Source organism: Eucyclogobius newberryi, unplaced genomic scaffold, assembly GCF_026437365.1.
Source record: "Eucyclogobius newberryi isolate DKJ021-1_F unplaced genomic scaffold, fEucNew1.0.hap1 SCAF_12, whole genome shotgun sequence".
Taxonomy (NCBI): domain Eukaryota; kingdom Metazoa; phylum Chordata; class Actinopteri; order Gobiiformes; family Gobiidae; genus Eucyclogobius; species Eucyclogobius newberryi.
Genome location: NW_027315746.1, coordinates 31,364,873 through 31,387,381, shown reverse-complemented (window position 1 = coordinate 31,387,381; position 22,509 = coordinate 31,364,873). Strand labels below are relative to the sequence as shown.

The 22,509-nt window shown below is 39.5% G+C and overlaps 1 protein-coding gene and 1 long non-coding RNA gene across 6 annotated transcripts in view; both read left to right on the top strand.

The window, feature by feature from the left end:
* LOC140356743 (uncharacterized) overlaps nucleotides 1-22,509 on the top strand; it is a 522,351-nt gene that overhangs the window by 254,544 nt on the left and 245,298 nt on the right. The window lies entirely within an intron of this gene.
* The window catches only part of efr3a (EFR3 homolog A (S. cerevisiae)), a 150,177-nt gene that overhangs the window by 31,889 nt on the left and 95,779 nt on the right, over nucleotides 1-22,509 (top strand). The window lies entirely within an intron of this gene.

Below are 22,509 nucleotides of genomic sequence, written 5' to 3'. Positions count from 1 at the left end.
TTTCCAATATGTCTGTCCAGTCCCTGATTTTCTGTGCAATTTGTATCATCCCCTTTTTTCCTTTTTTGTTTTTGCGTTTGTTCTTCTGTTTTTGTTCTTGCGTTTGTCATCTGCTAATAAATCCGGTCTGATCGTTATTGATTCATTTTGGGAGTATTTGTTCCATTCTTTTGGATATAATTGAGTTTATTGATTGTCTATATGAGGCACAATCAAGTCAGTCATTCCCTTCTTTAGGTATTAGAAAGATGATCGTTTCTAGGAAGGGTCAGTGTTCTTTTAAGTGCCCAGTTAAAAGTTGTTAAAAGCAACTTTTTCCTCTTAAAACTGCTTTAGCAGCATTGTGCGGGGAAGTTTCACCATTATTCTTCTGCGCCAGATAAGTCTTTAATGTGATTTGACCTTTTTTCCTTAAACAAATTGTCAACAAGCAGGCTGGCATTGAACCTCCAAAGTTGTCCTTCCTCCAAATCTACAGTAATGTAGATATGAGCATGTCTATTCAATTCAATTCAATTTATTTTTGTAACGCCCAAAATCCCAACTGCAGTTGTCTCGGAGGGCGACAGTGAAAAAACGATTAAACAATGTTCATAGGGACTTGGGAATGTCCTAACATCCCGTGTCCTTAGACAAATGTCCCAAGGTCCCCTGTCCTTAGACCCTCCTTCTCGGCCAGGAAAAACTACTAAACCTCCTAGGGAAAAAGTAGAAACCTGGAGGAATTCCACAGTGAAAGGGAGCTCTCACTCCCTCACACGTGGACACAAGATAGACAGTGGAGCTGGAACCACTCAGGAGGAGAACCAGTTCTTCGGGGCTGATGAAGAACCGTTCATATGCAGTAGAGACCGTTTCTCCAGGGAGTCTAGGAGCATCTGGGTCCACAGGTCATCGATGTGCCTGTCCCACTCCCGGCGGGAAAGTGGAAAAAGAAGAAGAAAAGGCAATGAACAGATTGCAAGTGAAATTAACTATTAAATATTGTTTGATAGAATAAGTAGTCAGAAGCAGTGGATAGCGCTTAAGCTGCCATACTTGCCCAATTACAGGGCAGCGTAGCTGGGAAACTAGGTTTTTATTTCTGTTCCTAACTGGCCTGACCATAAGCGATTTCAAAGAGGAACGTTTTAAGTCTGGTCTTAAAAGAAGAGACTGTGTTGGCCTCTTTAACAAGGACAGGGAGCTGGTTCCATAATACAGGAGCTTGGTAACTAAACGCTCTACCTCCTACTGTGCTTTTAGAGACTCTTGGGTCCACCAGAAGGCCAGCATTTTGAGTGCAAAGAGCTCTGTTTGGATGATATGGCACTATAGCATCTTATAGGTAGAATAGGGCCATGTCATTTAACGCTTTGTAAGTCAGGAGGAGGATGTTAAATTTTTTTCGAAACTCGACAGGAAGCCAATGAAGAGACTCGAGCACCAGCGTAAGGTGCTCTCTTCTTTTAGTTCCTGTTAAAAGTAATCTTGCTGCCGCAGTTTAAACCAGTTGAAAGCTTTTTTATGGACACGCTGCGAGCAGGGAGTTACAGTAGTCTAATCTAGACGTTACAAATCCATGGATACGTTTTGGATAAGTTCAGCATCGCTTTTAGGCAAGATACTTCTGATTTTGGCTATATTGCGCTTTAAAAGAGAGCTCCTGGTCAAATAAGACCCCGAGGTTCTTACAGTAGAATTGGAGGCAACACTGACATTGTCCAGTGTGACTATCTGCTCAGATAAAGCATCTCATAGACGTTTAGGGCCTAGTACAATAACCTAGGTTTTTTTCAGGATTAAGAAGCAGATAATTAAGTGTCATCCAGGTTTTTATTTCCTTCACACAAGCACTAAGTCTGTCTACTTGATCAGTCTGATCTGGTTTCATTGATAAATACAGCTGAGTGTCATCTGCATAGCAGTGGAAGTTAATGCCATGCTTTCTGATAATGTTACCTAACGGCAGCATATAAACAGTAAACAGAATTGGACCAAGTACTGAACCCTGTGGCACACCGTAAGTTACCTAAGAGCAAGGTGAGGAGCTCTGGTTTACATTAACAAATTGGTACCTATCAGATGAATAGGATTTAATCCAGCTGACATCACATTCTAACCTCTGCAGTAGAATGTTGTGGTCGATGATGTAAAACGCTGCGCTGAGATCAAACAGAACCAGGATTGAGACCAGTCCATCAGCAGCAGCAGTGAGCTCTGAACTCTGACTGGAAAACTTCAAATAAGTTATTTACTCTTTCAAGTCTATCGTGCATATATCAGCCTCAGTGATTTTTTTCATCCGTCTTTATTGAAGGTAAAGAAGGTAATCTATTCTGTTATAGATTGATGGATTGTTTCTGGATTAGAAAATTGGTTAATCTCCCTCCAGATGTCAATCAGTCCTATATTGTTCATTGAATCAAATGTGGGTTGAATGCGAAGATTCCAATCGTCGCCACTGATTAGGGTTCCCTCAGAGTAGTTTGCAATCAGGTCTATACTATTATTTTTGAAGGTGATATCACTCATTGGTGGAGCATACACATTCAATAGAGAAAGACCTTTCCAATAATTGTAATAAAAAGATTCAGTTGTAGTTGCAGTAAAAAAACGATACGTTTCGACTCTCATCCAAGAGTCATTCTCAATCTGCGAATCAGGACCTGGAACTCATATATTTATCCTACTCTGGGTAGGCCCTGTTTTTTTTTTTTTTTTTAATCAAACTAGCCTCTTGGTTTACTATCAGTCCTTTAATGTTTAATGCAGGGGTCCCCAACCGCCGGGGACCGGTTCCGGTCCGCACCGTGTTTGGAAATAATCTATCAGTGACAGCATCTTCTCCGACGTAACTTTCTCCTGTCCCTCATGACAGACGAATAAGCTCGTCTGTGGATATATCATGAAAAGCCTTATAGGAAATTGCCAAGAAATCCATTAGATATAATGGCAAGTATATTATATCTCTGCTCTTGTCCTGTGTGATAACAGAACTGATACGTGCATTATACATGATACGTCATCGAGTCCAGATGACTAGAACTGAATCTTTTTCTACAATGGAACACTCCTGCACGAATGAGGGATTACACCGACATCTTTCCAATAATTGTTCCTTTAACCAGTAAAAATTTGCCTTCTTTGTCTTTACATTCAAAATTTTGTTCAAAAACTATTCAGTTTAAGATCAATACTGCAACTCTCCTCGTATGTTTGCCTCTATGATAAATAGCACAATTTCCTACTACAACATTTGATTAGTTTTTGATGTTCTATAAAAATGTGTTTATTCTAAATGTATTACGTATTTTTTTTCTTTCCTATTTAAAAAAATAAATAAATAAATATATATATATATATATATATATATATATTTGTTTGATTGGGTTCAATATGCCATTTAAAGGATGCTACTCGTAACTTTTCCAATGCCATTGAGTGGATTGTATTGATTTTACTCCCATCATTTAAAAAAAAAAAAACTCTCGACACACAAACGCAAGAACTACATAAACAGTAACCAGAAGAAAAGATCAATTGAAAAAGAAAAAGGTTACTAGGTTAGTAGGTTACACCGAGTGTCTCAAATGTGTAAGGCAAGTATGTATGTACATACCATCTTTAAACTACCTTATCTTCCCTGTGTATAATCAATAATTAATACTAACTAATAACTACTTTTTCTGTTCCGCAGCCTCACAATATATGTCACATGCAACCATTACTTGAACTCACATGCCCCATGTTGATGGATCCTTCTCTTGCTAATGTTCAGTTTGGCACTGGTTGTCCCCGCCGGGTATTGGACTCGGCTGTGTGGTGGTGGGCAGTATTTGATTGGCCAAACAAGTTAAGGTGCCGACACGGGTCGAGCTCTGAAAGTGACACCTGTGTTGAGCTGTGTCACTCTGTGTGTCACTTTAAGAAAAGTCACATGACCAGCACATCTACTGTGTCATTTGGCGTTGTTAGTGTCAGAGGCGCCGCTGAAGCTTCAGCGCAAGGCTTCAGTCTGTCACTTTGTCTGTTTGTTTTGTGGTTCATTGTCTACTTGGTTCACAGTCTACTTCCAGATACTTGGGCATTGCTTGTGGGATCAATTCCCCAAGGATCAATATTGGGCTTATTCAGTATATATATTAATTATATTTTGAATACATCTATGATCCTAAATAATTCTGTGTGCAGGTGACACAATTTTTTTCCACTGCAATGATGATTATTGCCATTCTCAAAACAGAATTAATCAACTGAATCTAGACATGACTGTACGCAAAGACATATGTGGAGCACGTATATGCAATATACGGCGGTCTACAGTTTAGAACCTGCCCCATTGAAATTAGACTTTCTTGGCCAGACCTGACCAGCGGGTCAAAAGACAACCCATGCATCACTACTGTGGACCATCTTTCTCTTTAACTACCTTATGTTAAAACATAACACTCACTTGCTTAGAACATTTTGGTAAAACTAATTTTTGACCTTCAATGTTAATTTAAAGGTCACTCTGTAGGGGGCGCTATCGCGCCCATTTCAATTTTGTCATCATAAACTGGTCCAAACTAGAAAGTTTAACAACTGATTCAAATTTGGTCCTAATCGGACTCGTTTTGATCAAATGGGAGCAATTTTTAGATTAGCAATATCCCAAAATAAGTGGTCCAACTTTGCAGCTGCGCCGCACACAGACCGTAAAAGGTATACCAAAAATTTGGATAACTTTAGATGCCCCACTTGTCCAGAGGATGTACGCCGATTTTGAAGTTGGTGGGCAAAACGCCCTAGGAGGAGTTCGTCAAAGTTTAACGTGAACAAAATGGCTAACTCAGCTTGTTTTCATTTTCAAAGGAAGATGGCGGGCATAGGGTAAGTCTGGGGGCGTGACCACAATAACATTTTTTTTTTGTCCTCAAGAGAGGAATGCGTGTCCCAAATTTCGTAGCTCTACGGCAAAGTTGACCCCGGGGCGTCTCCCATAGGCGCAATGTATTTTGACTTTTGTCGGTGGCGCTGTCGCGCCATTTTTTGACGAAAAAAAAAATGGCCCAGAAAAAATCAAATTTTTCGCCGATTCTGAATTTTGGGCAAAGTTTGGTGAGTTTTGGACCATGTTCAGGGGGTCAAATTAGAGCTCAAAAAGCAGAAGAACATGAAAAATTAAAGCCGCAAGCGGCATCCAACGGCCCTCGCGGGCCGCCGGCCTTCCGACTCTGCGCTTTCAACTTGATAAAGATGGCGCCCTAATATGTTGAATTAAAAAAGAACTTGACAGACGGCGACACATTGGACATGGCCAATCCAGTGCAAATGAACACAAGTGTCAGTCAAATTTGCTGCGCCGCCGCACAGAGACCGTAGCACTTAGAATATAAATATGGATAACTTTTGATGCCCCGCTTGTGTGGATGATATTTCCCAAAGTAAAGCTGATTGGGCTATTGCCCACGGAGGAGTTTGTTAAAGTGTGAAGCGTAAAAAAGTTGTGATTTGAGCGATTTCGCGATTTTCCCATAAGGATAACATGGGATGTTTCTGTCATCGCTACGGTTACGCCATACAAAATATGACTTTGGCTCTCATACTTTTGTAATCAGGATGGCAAATTAGAATTTTGTGCAAAATATCATGTCATTTGGAAAAACTCTATTGTTTATAGGCCACTCTGAAGGCCAAATAGTCAGAATTCTGGGAAATGTTTGCGGCTCCGTCGCACAGAGACCATAAAAGTTATCCTTAAAATTTGGATCACTTTAGATGCCCCACTTGTCTAGAGGACGTACACCGATTTTGAGGTCAATGGGCAAAACGCCCTAGGAGGAGTTTGTTAAAGTGTGAAACAAAAAAATGTGGATTTTCGAGAGATTTAGCGATTTTCCCAAAGGGATACCATGGGAGATTTCCGTCATGGCTACGGCTACGCCGTAAAAATTAAGGCATAAGTTTGATTGGCCTTTTGCTCGGGACCCCAAAATAGAATTTTGGGCAAAGTTTTGAACATTTGTGTAAAACCAGTTTTTGTCCATCAATGTTCACTCAAAGGCAACTCTGTAGGGGGCGCTATCGCGCCCATTTCAATTTTGTCATCCTAAACTGGTCCAAACTTGAAAGTTTAACAACTGATTCAAATTTGGTCCTAATCGGACTCGTTTTGATCAAATGGGAGCAATTTTTAGAATTGCAATATCTCAAAATAAGTTGTCAAACTTTGCGGCTGCGCCGCACACAGACCGTAAAAGGTATCCCAAAAAATTGGATAGCTTTAGATGCCCCACTTGTCCAGAGGACGTACACCAATTTTGAAGTCGGTAGGCAAAACGCCCTAGGAGGAGTTGGTCAAAGTTTGACGTGAACAAAATAGCTGACTCAGCCTGTTTTCATGTTCAAAGGAAGATGGCGGCCATAGGGTATGTCTGGGGGCGTGGCCACAATTATATGTTTTTTGTGTCTTCACGAGAGGAATGCGTGTCCCGAATTTCGTAGCTCTACGACAAAGTTGACCTCGGGGCGTCTCCATAGGCGCAATGTATTTTGACTTTTGGCGGTGGCGCTGTCGCGCCATTTTTTGACCCAAAAAAAAATGGCCCAGAAAAAACAAAATTTTTCGCCGATTCTGAATTTTGGGCAAAGTTTGGTGAGTTTTTGAGCATGTTCAGGGGGTCAAATTAGAGCTCAAAAAGCAGAAGAACAAGAATAATAATAATAATAATAATAAAAATAATATGTTTAGCAAAAACAATATAGTCGTTTCCACTATAACAACAAATTATACATCGTTGGAAAGCTCTAAGCCTTCCCGATGCCGCCATGGGGTGGAATCATCATTACGAGCGCTTACGCGCTCGTCACTCCCTATTCCGTCGGGATGCCCCGCCCACTCCCCATAGATTTCCATTGATTTGAGCAGATACAAGCATGGCCCATGCCTGCGGCATGGATTATCGCGTACGGGACGATGCCAGGAAGGTTTTTGGAGGAATGCAGCGCTTCGCGCTGCTGTTGTCAACAATGAGTGAATGGGCTTCGCGCTGCTGTTGTCAACAATGAGTGAATGGGCTACGCCCATTCACTCATTGTTGAATATTTCTGTCATAGCAGGAGTAAGTATGCATGATCCATGCCTTCGGCATGGGCTAGTTCACTGTACTTGCCAAGGGCGACGGGGTACCAAACATGCGGGCGCAGACAGTTGCAATGCTGCCAAAGGCAGCGTTGCGGGAGCAATAGGCCCTCCACCCTGCTGGGGCTCGGGCCTAAATATCCCGAAGCGAAAACAATGTTTCCCATTTTTCAAATATCATAAACTATACATTTTCGGAAAGCGCTCGCGCTTTCCTACCTCATGGTGTGGGTCCCTGGTCACTGACGGGTACTTTCGTTAATTTTGAGTGGGCTCCGCCCACTTTGTGTTTTTGGCCCTCTATACAGTAATAATGTTCAATTTTTGCATTACATGCTTATATGCACGGAACATGCAAGAGATGGGGAACGTATTCGTGAGCTACTTAGCGCAAATGAGTGCTTTATATGGGGATGACCCAATGTAAAGTGTTCGTTTAGTGCGCACTTTTGCACGGGCTTCGCCCGTTTACAATGGTAATGTTCCATTTTCCTACTACTAATTAGTATGCACAGGGCGTGCGTGAGTGAAAGAGTGCGTTAGTGAGTGTTTGGAAGTGGGCGAGCGCTTCGCGCTCGATTTCGTGCGCACTACGTGCTTCGCACGGCCTTACGAGATTAATTACTAGAATTAATTACTTAATTACTATTACTATTACGAGATTAATATATATATATATATATATTATATATATTTATATTATATTTACATATAATTATATTATATATTATATTATATATATTTTTTTAAATATTATTTGGACAAGCTTGGCGGGCCGGATGTGGCCCGCGGGCCATAGTTTGCCCACCCCTGGTCTAGAGTCACTTCCTCATTAAAGTAATTTGTCAGTGAATATGGGTCTGATTGTAATAAAACACACGGCGTTAAACTATAGAAAACAGGATGTGTCCCTTGGACAGTGCTTCCAGTGACGTCTTCTTCTACAGCGTGTCAAACGCTTGCGCTTCCTGCTAAATTGCACCCTGGTGGCCGTTTGCCAGTAAAAATTTATAAATTAGACCGTTATAATGTCCGCAAAGTTCAAAGCGTGGGAAAAATGTAGAGGTTTGAAGTCCAAAAATTACAGTAGATTCCTACAATTTGACACGATTCTTCAAAAAAGTGGACAAAATAATTTATTTAAATTGTATTTTAATTATTGTTAATGTAAATAATAGTAATTGAATTGAGCAACTGTAGTCTACGTTTATAGTTTATGACATATGGTTTAATTTCTTATTGGGCTTAACATTGGCTCACTCTTATTTGAGTTAAGTTTATCTCTTCATATTAGGTTAAATGGTTGATGCATTTAGCCTGTGCTTATCATATTCCACATGTGAGATACTCCATAAACAAGTGTTTCCAAATCTGTATCTTCTGCAGTAGTTTTACTTGTTGGAAACAATAACACGCAGTTTGCAGTTTACCACTGTCTGCTTTGTCCGTGCACGCCAAGCCAAGATGGCCACCATTGAAACCTATGGAGCGTGCTCATTGGCGCATGGCTCCAAAAATTTTTTTTAGTTCCGCTTTACTTCCTTATACTGGTATATCTCCTCCCACTTTTGTGACGACATCGCCATGAGGCTTTGGCGTCGGGAGCGAGCACGCCGACAGCAGCGTGAAAGACTGAGAACAGTCAGCGCGGACTTTTGGAATAATTCAGCTTGAAATAGTTTGTTTACGTAACGTATAATGATGAATTGTTATATCCATCTATAAATATACATGTATCATGTTATAAAGAAGTGTTAAGATAAAAAGTCCGGTTTAATTGACAACGAATGACATTTGCTCATTTGGAGGTGGAATAACGTCCTCGTCATTTTCTGTATTGTTTTTGGTTTGGGTAGTTATTTTGTTATTAACTTTTCAGTTATTCATTTACATAATATAATTTAGCCAATATGCAGATGTTTTTATCAAATGAGAAGAAATATAAAACATAATCATCAATTCTGTTACATAATGGAGTAAAGCAGTATTTAATTATATTCAGTTTCCTTGTGTGTCGTTTTGTATCATGTCAATCTTTAATAAATACAAAACACATTTGTTTATTAACGTATTTAATAAGAATAATGAACATGAATGAACTTGTTGAATATATGTAAATCTGATTATAGCTATAAAAGTAATTTAATCTGCAGTCCTAATGTAACAAACAATACACCATACAAATAGAAGATTAATACAACAGAAGGAATCTGGTTTGATTTTAGCCACAGTTTGAGTTTTAAAATTACAATGTGGGACTGCCTTATTAAGAGGAGTTTTGAGTCTGTGTACTGTTTTATTATTATCATCATTATTAGAATCAGCATCAGAAAAGGTTTATTGCCATTGTCAATGAACATAATTCACAAACATCAGAACTTGCTTTGGTGATTCAGTGCAACATAAAACAATGAACAATGATAAAACAACCTGTATAAGTCAAATAGAACATACTGAATACTGAATATCTCAGTATTTAGCAAGACTTTGTTTCCATGGCTGCACAGTCTTCTGGTGAAAAGGACTTCAGTAAACTCCTCCGTTCAGCTCCATCATATGACTGAGAGAGAAACAGAACATGTCACAGCATTAGATTATACAAGTCATAGAACATACACGTCATATGTTTTAGATTATACAAGTCATATAACATACACTTCACATGTTTGGATTATACAAGTCATATAACATACACGTCATATGTTTTAGATTATACAAGTCATAGAACATACACGTCATATGTTTTAGATTTTAAAAGTCATATATCATACACTTCACATGTTTAGATTATACAAGTCATATAACATACATGTCATATGTTTTAGATTATACAAGTCATAGAACATACACTTCACATGTTTAGATTATACAAGTCATAGAACATACACGTCATATGTTTTAGATTATACAAGTCATAGAACATACACTTCACATGTTTAGATTATACAAGTCATAGAACATACACGTCATATGTTTTAGATTATACAAGTCATATAACATACACTTCATATGTTTTAGATTATATAAGTCATATAACATACACTTCACATGTTTAGATTATACAAGTCATAGAACATACACTTCACATGTTTAGATTATACAAGTCATAGAACATACACGTCATATGTTTTAGATTATACAAGTCATATAACATACACTTCACATGTTTAGATTATACAAGTCATATAACATACACTTCACATGTTTAGATTATACAAGTCATATAACATACACTTCACATGTTTGTCCTGAAGCTGCTTTACAGACACATATGACACAGCAGTGTCTCCTTTGTAGAACAATTATTATTTAGTTTTTTTGGTCATAACAAAACTAACAGACATAAATTGTTATCTTATAAATTCAAATTACTGATTTTACTCACTGTTTACTTTTAGTCGAGGCACAAGTTATTATTAAAATACCTTTTGCTTAGGAGTCGTCAGGAGTTTACTTGAGATGACTCTGTGTCTGCAGTGACCTGCAGTGACCTGTAGAGCTCTGGACAGCACAGACAGAGGCTAAACTCACTGGTCAGGACGGACACAGCTCTGCTCTGGACAGCTGCTTCACTCTGTAGAAGATGAAAAAAATAATCATTAGAACATTGATATATCATGTTGTGAAAACTGGAATATGTTATTGACACAATTACATTTTGCTCTGTAACACAAAAGTTCCTCTTTTCACATTCATTTTTAAAGATAGAACCAAAAGTTGTTTACTTGTGCATAAGTTTAAACCTTAGAAGTTAGAACATATTTCACATGTTTACTAAATCTCTACATATTCCATGGAAGTAAATCTATGACATTCCTATAGAAAACAAGCGTGTGCTTTGCTGTTTAAACACAGCACACTTCATTATGAAATTGGTAATAAAACCTCAAATCTCAGCCCCTGTGAGACACGACTGTCACTTTTACATCACCCTTTACACCTTTACATTTATATATGTATTTCAGCAGGTTATTTTTGATTTATTGGTAGTTTTTGCACATAATACAAACATCACTTTATTTCCCTTTCTTTCTCTAGTTTCCTTTGGTATGTCCTTAACCTTTTGTATCTTATAACATTTTGTAGGAGAAATAATGAGTTATTTATTTGCAGAAGTCATGAGCCTTCACGACGTGTTGTTCCAATGAATCTTTATGTAGCTAAACGTTAGCTTACGTTAGCTTGTGTTAGCTCGTGTTAACTTGTGTTAACTGTGTAATCATTGATTTACACTTCATATGGAATGATGTGTGAAACGTGAGGAATGACATACAAACACAACTTACGTGTTTCTTCTGCTTGTGTTTAGTTTCCGTCACATGTTCTCCTGAGGCTTGTTCATGAGGGTTACGTGCGCGCTCGGTGCGCGTACACCCTTCTCCGGGAGATTAAAAATGTATTTTTTAAGTATTTTAAAAACAGTCAAAGAGTGAAATTCCTTCTATTTTGTTTTTGGATTAAAAATAATTTAGCATTTTCGGTAATTTTAGAGGCCAAATTCTGGAAATGGTCTGACCAAGAGGCTGCATTCTGCGGAGTGGCCACTACTCAATTTGGAGCCAGAGGCAGAGGGGGCGGGGCATACCCTATCCAGATAATATAATACATTCATGGCGCACGCGCTCGGTTAGTTTTCCGTCCCTCTGTGCGCGAGTGTCGTGTGTGTGTATGTGTCCATGTGTCCGTGTGTGTGCCTGTGTGTATGTGTCCATGTGTCCGTGTGTGTGCATGTGTGTGTATGCCGCCAGTGCCTCTCGCTCACCGCTCGCAATCTGGCACCGCACGTCATTTCTGATGCTCAAATTTGTCCATGTGATATTAGTGCGGAGATGTGCCACAGAGATGCCCTGCAGATACACGGGGCTGCTAGGACATGTCTGTGGTGCAGATTTAATGGTGTTTTCACATCTGTCAATTTTGTATCAAGACACATGTACGATGCGTATCGTGACATTAAAGAATTGCAATGCATCATACCAGATATAAACAGAAAATAATCCCTCACCTAGCGCTAACTTGATGTCTTGTGATAAACCGCTGATAAGAGCTAATGGACTGTAGCATACTCGGCTATGAAAATAACTTTTCCAAAGCACTCAATAGGAAACCAGTTTAGCATTTATACAAGCACATTTACTCTTTACAAATTTAGTTTGAACAAATAAGTATAATTGTCTACATAATAATAATACTTTGGATGTCTGTCAAAACCCAAAGCGCTTTACATTGCATTATCTATTCCATACTCGGTGGTGTTATGCTGATCGAAGAGAGGCTGTTGATCTACCCCACTGAACCCTCCGACCACCAATCACTCATTCACACACCCCATTCAGGCAAGGTGAGTCAAGTGTCTTGCGCAAGAACACAACAACAGATTGCACTAGATTCAATGTTGCCCCACTCTGGCACCTGTATTCCCTATGGTCTCCCATCCATGTACTAACCGGGCTTAACCCTGCTTAGTTTCTAAGATCAGGTGAGATCAGCCAGTGACGGGGTGTTATGGCCATTAATTGTAATTGGCTCGAGCCATTCCATGGAATGGAATGTGACGAGTCTTTGTTATTGCCTGGTTTCTTATTATTAGGCCCGAGCGCCACAAGCTGGCGAGAGGCCTATTAATCTCGTAAGGCCGTGCAAAGCACGGCTGTGAAAGTGCGCACGAAATCGAGCGCGAAGCGCTCGCCCACTTCCAAACACTCACTAACTCACTCCTTCACTCACGCACGCCCCGTGCATACTAATTAGTAGTAGGAAAATGGAACATTACCGTTGTAAACGGGCGAAGCCCGTGCAAAAGTGCGCACTAAACGAGCACTTTACATCGTCATCCCCATATAAAGCACTCATTTGCGCTAAGTAGCTCACGAATACGTTCCCCATCTCTTGCATGTTCCGTGCATATAAGCATGTAATGCAAAAATTGAACATTATTACTGTAAAGAGGGCCAAAAACACAAAGTGGGCGGAGCCCACTCAAAATTAACGAAAGTACCCGTCAGTGACCAGGGACCCACACCATGAGGTAGGAAAGCGCGAGCGCTTTCCGAAAATGTATAGTTTATGGTATTTGAAAAATGGGAAACATTGTTTTCGCATCGGAATATTATTCTTTCTTTCTTCTTTCTTCTCGGGACCAACCCCCCTATTTTTCACCCAGTGAACATTGACGAAAAGTCACAAAAATTTGCACACCTCTAAAAATTGTGCCTCTCTACATTCTGGCTATTTCCCTTTTCTAAAATAAAAAAAATTGGCGCGTCAGCATTGAGAGATAGGAAATGACCCAAAAAAAAATCTGATCGTAGAATCATGAAATTTGGCGCAGAGGTAGATGGTGACAAGAGAAGTAAAAAATATTATTACGGCAACGCCGTCCGCCCAACCAAATGTCGGCCATATTGCTTCAAAAATGGCTAAACATGACTCGGAGTTTTTCCAAACGTCGTACTTTTACGAACTCCTCCCAGGGCGTTGGCCCTAAAAAGCTGAAATTTGGTGAAAATGCTACTGAGGAGTGGGACATCAAAAGTTATTCAAATTACATTGATACCTGTCACGGTCTCTGAGCGGCGAAGCCGCAAACTGTAGCTAGAATTTCAGAAATCTCCGAAATATAACATTTCTGCCGTTTGCGCAGATAAAGTCAGAATTTCGTCAAATTAGAATCAGTTGTTAAACTCTTTGCCCTAAACCTACTTGAAGTGAAAGAAATTAATTTGGTGCCACAGCGCCCCCTACAGATTTTATATGGAGGTTAAATGTTTAGTTTTGCGAAATTTTATGAAATTTGACACACAACTCAATTTTAGGATCCCCATCAAAAAAGTCAATGAGACCCATGTCATATTTGTTATGGCTTTGCCGTAGCGATGACCGAAACCTCCCATGTTATTCCAATGGGGAAATCCTCAGAACATGTTTACACTTTAAACTTTCACGAACTCCTCCCAGGGCGTTAGCCCTATTAACCTGAAATTTGGTGAGACTCATCTCCAGGGGTGGACCATCAAAAGTTATCCACATTTTTATTCAAAGAGTCACGGTGTCTGTGCGGCAAAGCCGCACATTTTGCCAAGAATTCAAAATAAAATAGCTTTTTGATGGTAAAACAAAGGGGAGAAGATGTGACAGCGTCACAGATTCAGCAGTAGGCGTAATAAAAGGACAATTGGGGCGCGTTAGCCACTCCCCCTCCTCTTGCGGCGTGGCGGCGGCGTGGCGAGGGCCGATCATTGCCGCTTGCGGCTATATTTATTATTATTATTCATGGTCATTTTGCCACAACTCGGGCATTTTTGACCCCCTGAACATCGATGAAAAGTCCCACGTGGGGACATAGACGCGATCGGCTCGGGCCGAATTTGAATAAAATGGAGGTTGCGTGAACAGCTGTTGCAACAGTGCCAACTTGTTCAAAAAAGAAAAAAATATAAAACGCTTAATCTTTGGCCTAGGCACATGAAACTTGGAACAGTGATAGAGCTACCCTTGACGAGTAAAACGCACCTGGCCGCATCGCTCTATGCTAAACAGGAAGTCAGCCATGTTGAATCAAAGTGGTGCCGCCACTTTTGAGTTTTTATTTTCAAAATCCTAGGTTTTTTGTCCGATTGAGCTCAAAACAACACTTTTTGCATCTAAAGACATTGAAATTTAATAAATATATATATATGTTTTATATTCCTTACGGTCTCCGCGTAACACGCCCTCAAAAAAGGCTTAATTCCCTGTTTTTTCAAGGACAAGTCACGCCTAATGGAATTGATCTACAGAGCTCATGTTTCACTCACTAATACGTTTTTATGGTCTGAGTGGAAATAATTAATACCCATGTAACAAATTTACTCTATAGCGCCCCCTACCCATTGTATGAAAAACTCAACATTGTCTGATTTGTTTGAAACTCCTGGGTTATATTCTCCTCGAGACGCCATGAAAAAAGTGTATTGCAGATATTGTGTATTTTCACAATTGGCCAGCAGCGGCGCAATTAATGCTTTCACTTCCTCTTTTATTTTGATGGAACATTTCCTCTCATGCCGTGGTCTTAGCATTAGCGTTAGCATCAGCATTAGCGGCAGGTCTCTGTTGCTAGGTGACGGAGGTGGGATTTAAAGAATAAAGTCTAAAGAATAAAGTCTAAGTGTCGGGGCAATCGCGATCAAAACACGGTCGCACGGGAAGGCCGTCGCACGGGTGGCGAGAGCCATCATCGCCACTCCTGCGGCTTTAATTTGTAATTTACTTTTTTTCCCTAACTGAGTGTTTTCAGTGTTTTTTTTTTTTTTTCATATTTTAATTTTATGTTTTGTTTTATTGTTTATGTTTTTATTTTTTTTTATTTATTTTTTTTAAGAACAAAAAAAGGCCCGAGAGGGATCAGATATAAATAAAAAAGCAAACATCCAACAAATCATAAAAAGAGAGAATAAAGAAAATAAATGGCATAGGAAACCCAAAGAAGTCTGTCAAATGTATCAATTTTCATGTCAAGTGTGAAAGTATTTTTTCTCCCATATTGCAAATGTCCAGGATAATATTAGTCGCTGTGGCCAAGAAGATGTTCCAGAGATAGCTGCGAATTGTGTCCATGGCAGGAGTTCTGAGGCCCAAATACATTGTTCTGAAATCCATTGAGATGGTCATGTCATAAATGATCTGTAAGGCAACAGGACAATGCCAAAACACATGATAGTGATTTGCCTCCTGGCTGCCACATCCTCTCCAACATTCTGCATTTCCCTGTGAGTAATGGGCACTTTGGCATGCGGTTATTAAGAAGCGAGACACATTTTTCCGACATAACTCCCACTAAACATGTGACTTTGTGGTTTTCTACTGAAATGTACATATATTTCCCCCTCTTCATCAGCCAGAACAAAGTGACCCTCTCTTTCCCATTTCCCCTAATGTACTCAGTAGAGAGGCTGCTCAGATTGTTAATACAATTGTATAATTCAGATATTAATAATCCCTTGAAAGTTCAGATTTATATGCTTTAATAAATATTTCAGTCAAAGGGCTTTGATGGTCACCATTCTTTTTGATTTCTTGATTGTAATAACTCCTTATTTGTAAATGCCTAAAAAAAAAGTCCTGTTTCTCTTAGCCAAAAGACTTTCAACTCATCAAATCTCTTCAAATTATGCTCCTTTACAATCTGGCAAAGACCTTCATACCTTTTGTTGTCCAGACTTTACATCTTGAGTCTGTGCTGTTAGGTTGGACATTTTTTGATCGTAAGTCAACAAATTTAAGATTTTAACATATTTTTTTGTTTGTATGGTTTGATTAGCTCCCTCGGCTCTGAAACAAAGTTATTTTTCAAACAAGAGCCCAGCCTCCTTTTTCTCTTGATAGTTGTAAAGTTTTGAATCGGATACAGGTTTTTCCTTGCCATATAAATCTTGAGATTGTTTTATTCCATTTATCAATTAGCCGGCTGTGGATGGAAACTGGAAGAGTCTGAAACAGATAGAGAAACCTGGGCAAAACATTTTTTTATAGTTTCAATCCTTTAACTTAGACTTAAAGGCGCAATGGATGATTTTTCGGCGATTTGAGAACGCAGGCGGAAGTGCACATGCGCACTCCCCCGTGCGGACTGATGCAACACACGTGCGTTTGTTTGTTTATTAGCGCGACGGATCGCATCGCGTCTCTCGTAGATTTCCGTCTTCTTCTGAGTCAGCTCGAACAGTCTTTCTCCGTCTTCATTTTGTCCACTGAGGGAACTATATTATGATAGATCAATGCGCTTAGACACGTGGAAACGTGGGGACGAGCCACACGCGGCTGCAGGTGAGCGGTAGGTGTGTTTTATGATTGATACGTGGCAGGACTAATCGGCAGTCCACGCCACGAGGAAATAAGACTCCGATTTGGGCCAAAAAAATCGTCCATTCAACCTTTAAGTATGGGGTACAGTTCCATTTTTCAAGATCTTTTTTTATAGTAGTAAAAAGAGGGGTAAATTTTTTCTCAAAAAAAAGTCTATGGAGTACCACAGCTAAATATCTAAGTGAGTCCGTTTGGCTTTTTAATGGGTAGGTCTATCTAAAGGTCAGAGGGGGATTCCAAAATGAGATATTTTAAATTTTTTTGTACATTTGTGTCCAGACTTTGGACCAATCCTTTCAAGAAAATACATCACATTAGGTATGGAAATGTCTGGTTTGGTCAAATATATTTGAACATCTTCTGCATAGAAGGCAATTTTATGTTCCGTCCCATCGATTGTAAGACCGTGAATTGTTTTTGATTGTCTAATAAATTTGGCCAATGGTTCTAAATAAAAAGCAAACAGGAGGAGGTGGATCTGTCAGATGACCATTGATTTTAGTTGTTGATGTTGGATCATCGTAACGAGCCCCAATAATTTGGATTATTAAATCGTCAAATTGAAATTTATTTAGCACTTTAAATAAATATGTCCAGCTAACAGAATCAAAAGCCCTCTCAGCATCCTAACTAATTATTACTGCTTTGTTTTGTTGTTTTTGTATTTGGCTCATTATGTTTAAGGATTTTCTTTTGATATCTTGTGTTTTTCGTTTGTTAATGAATCCTGTTTGATCTAGTCAGTCCTGCCATTCTTTTGCTATAGAAGATATGATGGCTTCTTTCCAACTCTGAGGGATCTGAGTTTTCTTATGTGCCCAGTTAAAAGTTGCCAAAAGGAAAGGAGTAAGTGTGTCTTCTAAAGCTTTATATCAGTCTGAGGTGAACCCATCACTCCCCGGAGATGTATTATTATTTAATCTTTTAATTGCATCTTGTATTTCCATAATTGTTATTTTAGGTCTTTTTTTTTGTTTTTTTCTTCTGACATAACAGGCAGATTGGGGGTGTCCAGAAAGAAATGTATATCATCTTCTTTATCCAATTATTGAAAAAAGTCTTGTTAATAATTATTACATAATTTTGCCTGTCCTGTGTTAAAATGTGTTTTCTTTCAACTTGTTTTTAAGTTTCAAAGATAGTAATTTAGAATTTTTTTTATCCACACTCATAATGTTTTTTCTTCTTTCCTCCAAGTAGACTTGGGTCTATTGTGCATTCAGTGATTTATTTTGGATCCATCTTTATTGAGAATAGAAAAGTAGTCTGTTCTGGAATAGAGCGTATGTGGATTTGAAAAATGGGTGTACTGGCATGCTCTAGGATTACGCCAGTAATCTAGGATCTAGGACGGCGCTGGAGTGCAAAGCAGTCGCTCAGTGTAGCTCGCAAAGTGGAGCCACGGAACGCACAAGTTCAAAGGAGGAGAGGGAGGGAAAGAGAGAAGAGGAGACTGGTAGTTCCAGAGCGTAATCTTACCTGTAAATGCTTTTTTATTCGTCACAAATCTGTTTGTTGTTGGCCTGAGCCAAAGGAAAGTGACTTTCAAAGTTTCAAGCCCCTCCCCCGAGCGTTACCATGGAGCTGATCACACTAATCAATGATATAATACTTAAAAGAGCTACAATGAAGGACCAATAAGCATACATTTATATTATTTAATCAATTTGCGGCCATTATTTTTAAATTAATTTGCTGTATTAAAGAGTGGGGAAGTTAATTTAAAAAAAAAAAAAAATGTTGGCACCGGACATCCAAATAAAGTGCATATCAATAAAACACACGCGTTACTTCGCTAACATATCTGGGGTGCGGAGTTTATACGCTCACCGTATTTATAGTTGCGGCGGAGAATAGGGGGGCGCGAAGTGTTTTCTTCTTCCTAAGTGGGGCTTATCAGAAAATAATTGAGAAGCACTGCCATAGCCTGACTATGGATAAACAAAAATAAAAACCTGTTTGATACTGACAAAAAAAATTATACTAAATTATACAATAATTTATATCTATAGGTAGATCTTTAGGCTTTGTTGAATATAAAAGTAGCTCGTGAGCCACAAATGTGTGGGCACCCCTGCTCTAGCTCCTCTTGAGTTGATCTAATGCAAGCTGAATGTGAAAATTCCAATCGCCACCACAAATTAGGATTCCCTCAGAGTGGTTCACAATAAGATCCATGGCATCACTCCCTGGTGGAGCGTACACATTCAACAGGGTAAAAACCTTTCTATGAATACTCCCTTTAACCAATGCATATCTGCCTTTTTTTTATCCTTACATTCAAAACTATGTTCAAAAGCTATTCAGTTTGAAATCAATATTGCTAGTCCCCTTCTATAGCCCAGTGTTTTTTTTGATGTCACAGTAAAGCCAACAATTATTAGCCGTTTCACTGAACCAAATTGTGCTCAACTAGCTGCATGGATATTTACAACAAATAAAATCAAAAGAGCATTTATCACTCTGATACTATGACACATTATTCTAACTTGGCCAGAATTCTCACAATATTTGTTTCACAAATTCCTGAGAATACGTTCTTCATTTTTATTTATTTATACAGGGAAAGCCCAATGATTTTTATTGGAACTCTGTTAAAACACAACACAGAATAAACAGCAAACAAACACGGGATACTAAAACACAAATAAAACATTCAGTACAGTTAACCAATAATAACACATTTACACATTATGAGATAAAATTATATAAAATAAAAGCACCGGCACTGCGGGTAGTCCTTGACCAGTGCTTTAAAACCATTAAAAGCCATAAAATGATTTGATTTAAAAAGTCTGTTTTGTTCCACAGGAAGGGAATAAAGTCGCTCAACGCACGTTGAGCAACTTTACAACGTCTAGGGAAATTTTTTTCTTACAGTCCCATCGTATCAACAAACGGTGACAACTTGACCTGAGGTGCAACAAACTTGATAAATAACCTGGCAAAATGTCTTTAGAAATAGACACAATGCAGTGCTGTTCTCTTCTTGCATCCAATGATTGCCATTCTACTTTAGAATATAAGTGACAGTGGTGAGTTATTTATCTGTGCTGTAGAATGCTTATATATAATATTGCCATAATCTAGAATTGAGAGAAATGTAGCCTGGATTAATTGAAGGAAAATGCATTTTATTTCTGAAGAAGAATGACAATCTGGTTTTAAGATTATTAAATTAAATTATTAAATTAAATTAAATTGCAGCCGAGTGTGAAGCGGCTGGGATGAGAATCAGCACCTCCAAATCCGAGGCCATGGTTCTCGACCGGAAAAAGGTGGCTTGCCCTCTCCAGGTGGGTGGGGTGTCCTTGCCCCAAGTGGAGGAGTTCAAGTATCTCGGGGTCTTGTTCACGAGTGAGGGAAAGATGGAGCGTGAGATCGACAGGCGGATCGGTGCAGCGGCTGCAGTGATGCAGTCGCTGCATCGGACTGTTGTGGTGAAGAGGGAGCTGAGCCGAAAGGCAAAGCTCTCTATTTACCGGTCGGTCTACGTTCCTACCCTCACCTATGGTCATGAGCTTTGGGTAATGACCGAAAGAACAAGATCGCGGATACAAGCGGTCGAAATGAGTTTCCTCCGCCTTGTGGCTGGGCGCTCCCTTAGAGATAAGGTGAGGAGCTTGGCCACACGGGGGGAGCTCGGAGTAGAGCCGCTGCTCCTCCACGTCGAGAGGAGCCAGCTGAGGTGGCTCGGGCATCTGTTCCGGATGCCTCCTGGGTGCCTCCCTCAGGAGGTGTTTCAGGCATGTCCCACCGGGAAGAGGCCCCGGGGAAGACCCAGGACACGCTGGAGAGACTATGTCTCTCGGCTGGCCTGGGAACGCCTCGGGATCCCCCCGGAGGAGTTAGAGGAAGTGTCTGGGGAGAAGGAAGTCTGGGAGTCCCTGCTTAGACTGCTGCCCCCGCGACCCGGCCCCGGATAAAGCGGCAGAAGATGGATGGATGGATGGATGGATGAATTAAATTAATTTGACAAATTTTGTCAGCTCTTGTATGAGTTTGTTGAAGGAGAGTTTATGCCCAAGTATATGTAATATGGTACTTTTTCAATCATATTATTATCAAGCTTGAGAATAGATACCTTTTTTGGGTCACTAGAGTGTCTTTTGGAGAACAGCATACAATTTATTTTATTTTAATTCATTAACAATTTTGAATTAACACAATATTGTTGGATGGAGTGAAAATCCTCCATCCTCCAATATTTTGAATCAGTTGTGCACAAGAAGGTGCCTTAGCATACAGAAGTGCATCATCTGCATATAAGTGGAAGCTACTGTGTTTCAGATTATGCCCAATTCAGTTTATATAAATTGTAAATAACAGCGGTCCAAGGACAGAACCTTAAGGAACGCCTTAAGAAAATTCAGATGGAAAACCAACAGTGATACAGCTTGAGCTCTGTTTGTGAAGTAATCCGCAAACTGTTTTTTTTAGAATCTGCATTGAACCCAATGGCATCCATTTATATATATATATATTATTTTTTTAGCACTTCTCCCTTGGCACTACACACAGCAGTGCAGAGCCACGTGGGGGAGGGGCGGCCACTGGCGGCATTGTGGGACGTGTAGTTTTAGCGACAAAGACGAAAGTTACGGATGTTCTACAGTTCTATGAATCGATTGAAAATTAATCAATATAAATTCAAAATGTTCGGCGGGCCGGATTAAAACGTCTGGCGGGCCAGATGGGGCCCGCGGGTCTTGTGTTTGACACATGTGATCTAGAGTATGCATTTACAATTGTAATGAACATGTGATAGATTTAATTTGAATTATCCATCATATGTATTTCCTTTGGAAATACATATGATTGGATGAGGGTGGAAAGCTACTGGTAGCTCCCGAGCTATAGATTGGAGACCATTGGTTTATACAAACTTAAAAATAATCAGCACATTGTATCATTCCCCAACCTAACCCTAACGCTAATTTATGCCGTCATTATATCCCAGTGATATAGCCATAGATAAAGAAAAAATCAAGAGAATGTATTACACAATACCTAATCCCCCGATACCATGAATTTCCCTTGCACCGAATGAATGAAAATGACAAAGAAGCAGAGAGTGTGATCACGCTTCTGCCGTCTTTCTTCTCCGGGCGCACAATGCGGTCTGCTCCCTTTGGACTTAGCACTACAATCCCCACACTACAGTTCAGTCAGTGACAAGTGGCCATACCTGCTTGTCAAAGCCTGATCTCAGAAGCTGCCCCTGGGTAATAGTAGCTTACCACCATCCGGTGGTTGCTCTTTAAATAAAATGCATTATACTTATTTAGTATTATTAATTGTAAACTCAAGAAAACTCCCTGTATCACTCTTCATTTATTTTATTGGAATAATGTTTCGGTCCTTCATGGACCTTCATCAGATATGAGGGTTAGTTTAGAAACTGCCCCCATCAAGTCACTAACCACGTCCGTGAACAAAACTAATTCACATTATCAATGTATAAACATCATCATCCTATCATGGGTTGAAACACATTAATAATAATTGTATGTTTATTATAAACAATTATAATTATTATTATACTCCATTATATTTAT